The sequence below is a fragment of the Arachis ipaensis genome, chromosome B10 (genome assembly GCF_000816755.2).
Source record: "Arachis ipaensis cultivar K30076 chromosome B10, Araip1.1, whole genome shotgun sequence".
In the NCBI taxonomy this organism is placed as follows: Eukaryota; Viridiplantae; Streptophyta; class Magnoliopsida; order Fabales; family Fabaceae; genus Arachis; species Arachis ipaensis.
The window spans coordinates 16,137,217-16,144,718 of record NC_029794.2 but is presented as its reverse complement, the minus strand read 5'-3'; positions in this window follow the sequence as shown (position 1 = coordinate 16,144,718).

Below are 7,502 nucleotides of genomic sequence, written 5' to 3'. Positions count from 1 at the left end.
GTTATAAATGATATTAAAAATAATAAAAGAAAATCATATCACTAAATATATGATACAATATTTAACTATATATATATATATTTAACTTTTGGTCTCTTCTTTATAAAATTTTTAAATCTGATATGATCTATAACGTATAAAATGACATTTTTAATAGGACAAGTTACATGAATAAATTAAATTAGTTTAGAATTTATCCAATTGTAACTTTTTGAAACACAGTAGATATGTTTATAATTTTTTTAATTTTATGTAAATCGCTACAGAGTATAGTGATTTTTAACTTGCACGTAATTCACTACCGGATAAGGCAGATTATGTGAAAAAGCATGCAAAATAGAAACCGCTAGAGGGTGTAGCGGTTTCTGAAGAATATGTACGATACATAAATTGTTACTGAGTATATTAGTTTATGATGAAACAGTGGGTAGCGTAATATCTGGCACCCTGTAGCGGATTATGTATACGTGGATTCTCTATATATACTAATGGAAGGCAATTGTGAAGAAGTAGAGTGTCATTTTCACAATGGATAGCGAGGAGAGTTTTCTAGCTCTAGTGCATTGCTCTGGAAAAATTCAAAAAAGCAAAAGGTACGGTGTTAAGTTTACTGATAGGGAATCACTGAGTGTCTTTATCCAGTCATCAAATACCTTATCAGAGCTAAAAATCAGTATATTGCAAAAGCTCAGGGTGTGTGGGACAAAGTGGGTGAAGAAGTTCTTTTACAAGATCCATATTGCTATTGTGTCAACCGGTACGAAGTATGATACATTTGTAATAGGGTCCGACCAAGATATGCAGGTTTTGTTTCATTATCGGCGGAGTTTTTCGAAAATGAGAATATACAAGTTTTATGCCAAGTTGGAAGATGATGTCAATAGTTATGGGGCATCAGCGCGGAATTCTCAGTCGACTTCGTTGGGAGTGCTTCTACCTTGATGTCGTGGTTGCACATGCTTATCTGTTGGTTGATCATCCATCTATTGCAATTGGGATGGCTAGTTCACCTCGTCTAATTCCTGATTTTCGGGTGAGGGTGAATCGAATCGAGTTGAAAATGCGATGTGAGAGGATGATTCAGACGAAGAGCCTATTGACATTGTTGGGGACAGTGATAAGGATACTCGGAGCAATCCACCTACACAACATGACCCATCAAATTTCGGTACACAACAACATCCTCCACATTTCTCAACCTTGAACTTGGAAGCCATCGGCTAACAGCCGGACGTAGATCCTACCTTTGGGGGTCATGGATTGCATGATGAAATCACTCCTACGGAATTTCAGATTGACCAATCTTTTCAAAGTAAGTAGGAAGCTATGTTGAGTGTAAAGGATTATAGCATCCGTTGTGGAGTTGAGTACAGGGTGATAGAGTCAGATCGTCTTAAGTACCATAGAAAATGCAAGGAGTTCGGTAAAGGTTGCACGTGGTTGATTCACATCATACTTCGATAACGAAAGAGTACCCGATAGGTTAGAAGGTACAACGGACCTTACACTTGCATTGCTACATCGATTTCAAGCGATCATCGACAGCTTGATTATGATGTCATTTGTGCGAGGATCATTCCGTAGGTTAGAGCCAATGTTGCGGTTACGATAAAGGTGTTGCAGCAAGCTACAGAAGCAACCTATGGATTCAGGTCTAGTTACAGGAAGGTCTGGCTGGCAAAGCAGAAGGCAAGAGCACAGATCTTCGGAGATTGGGAAGAGTCTTATGGCGAGTTTTTCGATGGATCCTTGGGGTGCAGTCCACTATGAAAGGAACCATTGCACTGTTGAAGACTTCTCCGGTTAGAGTTGGTGATCAGGTTGATGAATCTATCGTGTACTTTCATCGTCTTTTCTGGACATTTTCTCCTTGTATGGAGGCATTTCGACATTGCAAGCCACTGGTCATCATCGGTGGTACTCACTTGTACGGTAAACTTTGCTTCTGAATATCACACTAGATGGAAATTTAAATATCTTGTCAATTGCATTTGCACTTGTGGAAGGAGAAATGTGGAATTCTGGCTTTTTTTTTACCAACCTGCGACAACATGTGACTCCACAAGAGGGTATTCTGGTGATCTCTGATAGGCACAATGGAATCAAGGCTACATTGGAGGCACCTGATAGTGGTTGGCTACCTCCTTATGCATATCGAGCATTTTGCATTCGTCATGTTGCAACTAATTTCTCCCTCAGTTTCAAGGGACATGATGCAAAAATGTTACTTGTAAATGATGCTTATGCGAAGACTGAGGCAGAGTTTGACAATTGGTTTAATATTATGAGGACAGAAAATCTGGCTATGTGTAATTGGGTAAACATAATGGAATATGATAAGCAGACCCAGCACTAGGATGGCGACAGACGCTTTGGCCACATGACGACCAACATATCTGAGTGTGTTAATGCTGTTTTAAAGGGCACAAGGAATTTACCAGTCACTTCGTTTGTAAAGTCCACATACGGACGGTTTGCAGAGCTGTTGTAATTCAAGGACAGATGGTAGAGACACAATTGGAGACTGGGCACCAGTTTTGTCAGGCGCTGGAGAAAGCAATAGAGCACAACTTGAGAGATTCGAGATGCTTCACTGTAACTCTGTTTGATAGGCATCAGTCTGAGTATACTATGGTCGAGACAACTCCTATCGGTAACTTCTCGCTGGGTGCATATCGAGTTTTCCTTAGGGATCATACCTACGACTGTGGCTACTTTCAGGCTCTCAATTACTCATGTTGCCATGCGATCACATGTTGTGCTCAATTGCGACTAAACTAGGCAACATATGTTGGAGATGTTTATAGCATGACTAAGGTGTTCAACGTATATCAGATGGGGTTTGCATTGCTTGTTCTAGAAGAACTTTGGCCGCCATATGATGGCTCCACTATCATTCCTGATCTTAACATGAGACGTGAAAGAGAAGGACAACCGAGGTCCACCAAAATCCGTAATACCATGGATGAGGTCGATCCTAGTAGACCGAAGCATTGTGGCCTTTGCAGACAGCCCGGGCACACTTACAGGAAATGCCCTCAGCGAGGCTCCACAATTGGAGGTGATGTGTAGATGTCATGATGTCTTTTAGTTTATGTTGTTCTTATTATTGCCGTTTTATCTTTATTCGAACCAGGATGAAATATTGTACGGTTTTAAAAATCATGTATGAATTCATGTATTGCTATATGGTCTTGTTCTTTTGGTTTTTTTGTTAATTTGATTTCTTTTAGATAGAAGATATGTAAACAAAAGTGACCATAAAAGGCGTAAATTTAATATAAATATAGAAGGCATACATATAGCTATAAATATAGAAGGTGTACATATAAATAAAAACAATCATACAAATAAGCATACATAAGCGGAATACAGTCATACAAATAAACATACATAAGTGGAATACAAAGTCATACAAATACTACAGTCATAAGAATGCTACTGTTCATCGCCATCATCATGGTCATCGTCCCTAAATACACCAAGTAAATGAGAGCCTATGCCACACCGAGCAGGATGCCTCACTCTAGCAGCTCTCTGAGGTTGATCTGCTGAAACATCAGCTGGCGGACCCACTCCAAATACAAATGGGGGCGTCCCTCCCATGTTGAACCAAGTGTCATATGGACTACCTGCAGGCTCATTAAGGTCAACCACGAACTGTGGCTGGTAGCCCAAAATTTGAAACTGGCCCTTCGGCATCTAGGGCTGGTAGCCCGAAATTTGAGACTAGCCCTCAGGTATCTAAGGCTAGTACTTCGATATCTGAGCCTGGACCTCTGGCATATGCGGCATGTAATGCCACTCAATCACGAAAAAATATATCAAGCTGGTGACCGCCCGCTATAACCGACAGTGCTCTTCGATAAGTATCTCCGGATGAACCACGACAAGTACGTCAAGCGCAGCATAAGAATCCCACAAAATCTTAAAAGGAAAACAAAATCTAACGTTAGAATACTATATACAAAGAGGTTGGTGAACCACTAATGAAACATCCAATCACACACAATCAACTTATATCTCGACCACCCAATCGGTCTAATGCAAGGTGATACTGAATAAGTCTTTGCTCCTTTCCATCAAATTTTGGTAAATAGGTGGCCCACTTGAAGGATAATAATGTAAAATCAATGTTTAATACAGGATCTAAAAGGTTAATAACTTAAAACAAATAAACGAGACACTCAGTGCATTGAACGATACCTGGATGTCAATGAAAAAGAAACATTGTCAAACCCATACGGCCTCAGCGTAGGGAACCGCCAGAAGATCCAAGATTGTAGTAGTTGAAAAGGACCAGCCAAGTTGGTGACATTTCTGTTGGCCACCCGACACATGCATCGATACAACCATGCCAATGCAGTTGAACCTCAGTTATAACTGCCCATCTCATTAAGCTTCGCCACAAATGGCAGCCACCAAATATGAATCGAACTCTTGTCACCAAACAACTGAGTGGATAGCAGCATCATGATATACGCACGTGCGTATATACGAACAGTATCCTTACTCACATCGGCTGGTAGCACTCTAAACCTCTCATGGAACTGTGTGAAGTAGACTGTCATCTGCTTGACCTTAGTCGGCGGTGGCAGCTTGCCGAATAAATCTTAAAACCACTCCCAAACTAGTCTGCCATCCTCCATAAAGTGTTCGAAGTTATTGAGGCACCCACTAACAGCCTTTTCATCCATAGGCAACCCCAACTAATATGCCATATCTTGCAGCGTGATGGTGCACTCTTCGAATGGCATGTGAAAAGTGTGCGTCTCAAGATGCCACCTCTCAATGAATGCACTGACCGTAGGCTCATCCAACCAGAACCAATAATTGTTCAACCTAGTCAAGTGGTACAAACCAGCCCTTTGTAAATAAGGTATAATTCTTTCATGCATAGGCATATTTTGTTGCCTCCGAATGTTGTAAATCTGCATCATGTGATAAAAATAACCACATCCTAATTAAATTCTAATACTTACAAGCCTAAACCATAAATTATTACCAAAAATGTCCTAATCCGGTGCAAAAATTACGTAGTTATTATCTATCTAATCTTTTAGAAGTGAAAATAAAAAAATATAAAAATTCTAATATATTAAAACTTAATCAATAAATTACTGATAAAAAAGATACTAATCTTGTTTGATTTTGAAGAACAAAGATACATTTTTCTCACAGTATAGTAAACGTTATCATACTTTTCTAAAAACAGAAATCAAATTCAGGATATTAAAACTTATCTGCTTCTTGTTAATTTTTAATTAATATGCATTAATTAAATATTTAATTTAGTTCTTTTAAAAGTGTATGTTAAATATTTTATAAGTTTAATTTTAATAAGATAGGAAAATAAGGGTCCGTCTGGGAAGCTTTAAAATTAACTTTTTTTAGCTTTTGACTAATAAAAAGTAGTAGTATTAATGTTCGGTGTAATTTTCAAAACCAAATTGCGGCTTTCTAAGAAGTTATTTAGGAGCTTATAGAGAAGTTAAAAAAAATGACTTCTCTCATAATACTACTACTTTTTACCACATTTTTATAAAATAAGCACTTTTAGAACTAAAAATCTAAACACAAAATAACTTATTTATAAGCTACTTTTAATATAGTCATTTATTGTTTAAGCTATTTTTTCAAAAAGAATTTAATTAAATTGTTTACCCAAATTGGACCTAAGTATGACTATCTAAATAAAAATATAGGACAAATGCTAATGTACTTTATAACAAGTAAGAAATGTGCAATTTTTGAATTTTTTAAGTTTAAATTTTAAATGTTAAATTTTAAATTTTAAATCTTAAGTTTTAAATACTAAACTATAAATCTTGAATTCTATATTCTAATTCCTATATCCTAAATATTAGTTTTATATTAAATACCGTTGAGTCGGTACAACGATTTTAGTCCGTCATGATTCCACTTGAATATGTCCTCTCCAAAAATTCCAACTCGTCTCCTACCCTCTCCTCTCTCTCTAGCCACAATTTTCTCTCTCTAACCAAATTTTCTCTTTACACCAAATAAAGAATTCGCTGCTAGCTATTGCGGTTTTATAACCAAGTTTTACGTAAATTGCGGCACCCTCCAGCAGATTAGAGTAGCCATTATTTCTTCATAAATTACTAGAGTCTATAACGATTTATGTATTGTTGCGTTCCTTCAAAAATTACTACACCTTCTAGCGGTTTTTACTTTACACATTTTTTACGTAATTTGCATTATACTGTAGCAGCAGATTACATGCAAGTTAAAAATCGCTACATTACATGAAATAAAAAAAGTTACAAACATGTCTGTTATTTCAAAAAATTACAATTAAATAAATTTAAAATTTAATTAATTTATTTATGTAACTTGTCTTTTCAATCCATATAATTCGACTTATTTAATATTAAAACAAAAAGATATATTATTTTCACTTTCTTATATTTTCTTCTCTTTTCTAATGATATATTATTTCTGTTTTCTTCTCATAAACACGCTGTTAGAAAATAAAAAATACAGAAGTATTTCCATATTAAGAAGAGACTGTTTGTATGGGAAGTGCTGTCGTTGAGAAGGTGGTCAAACGCACAGATACGGGTATGCCATGGGCAGTATATTGACATTAACAATACGAGGTTTGAAACTGGGACGTGGGAAGGAACCCCAATGTGATGATGACGTGGACAAAATCAGGTGGTCCACGTGTCAATACCCCAGAGCATCATGAAAAAGGAACAGGTTTAAACCTGATAGAGATGTGTGAAGAAGTTGGGTAGCGGTTGTGGGGTATGGTGGCCTCAAAGCTGAAAGCTACAGAACGTGGCGCAGAGCCGCAGAGCATTAAATGAGTGTGACCAATACAGGACACAAATGAATGTGAAATTGAGAATATCTTGGTCCACAACACAGCAGGTAGATTTGTATTTTGTGTTGTGTTTTTTTTTTTTTTTTTAATTGTTAAATTAATGTAACATTTTTCTTCTGTTATATTTTAAATTAGCAATATTTTTATATTTTTAATTTCTATCAATATAACTATGTCTAATTAAACTGTACATTTAAAAATGGACACCTATTTAAGAATAGAGAGAGTAATATAATGTTTTTAGAAATAATATATTTAAAGATATTGAATTATTAATACTAGTAATTAATTGATATTAATATATCTATTAATTCATTATTTTATAAATTAAATATAATATTAGAAAATATGGAAAATTCATTCTTTATATATATTATATCATAAGAATGACATTTAAAACTATGTAATCTTAATAGATAACATAATTTTAACATATAACTAATATTCATTAACTTTGTTGTTAATTTTTTTTTCTTCTTCGTTCCCCTCTCTTATTTTTCTTAAAAAAAAATTGGTTTCTCAATTTTTATTTTGTTAATTGTTAAAAAACAATTTGTCCTCCATTCAGTCTGTACTTCCTAATCCCTAAATCCTACTTCCTAAAATTTATTTACAATAAATTGCAACACTGTATTTAAAGATTGATATT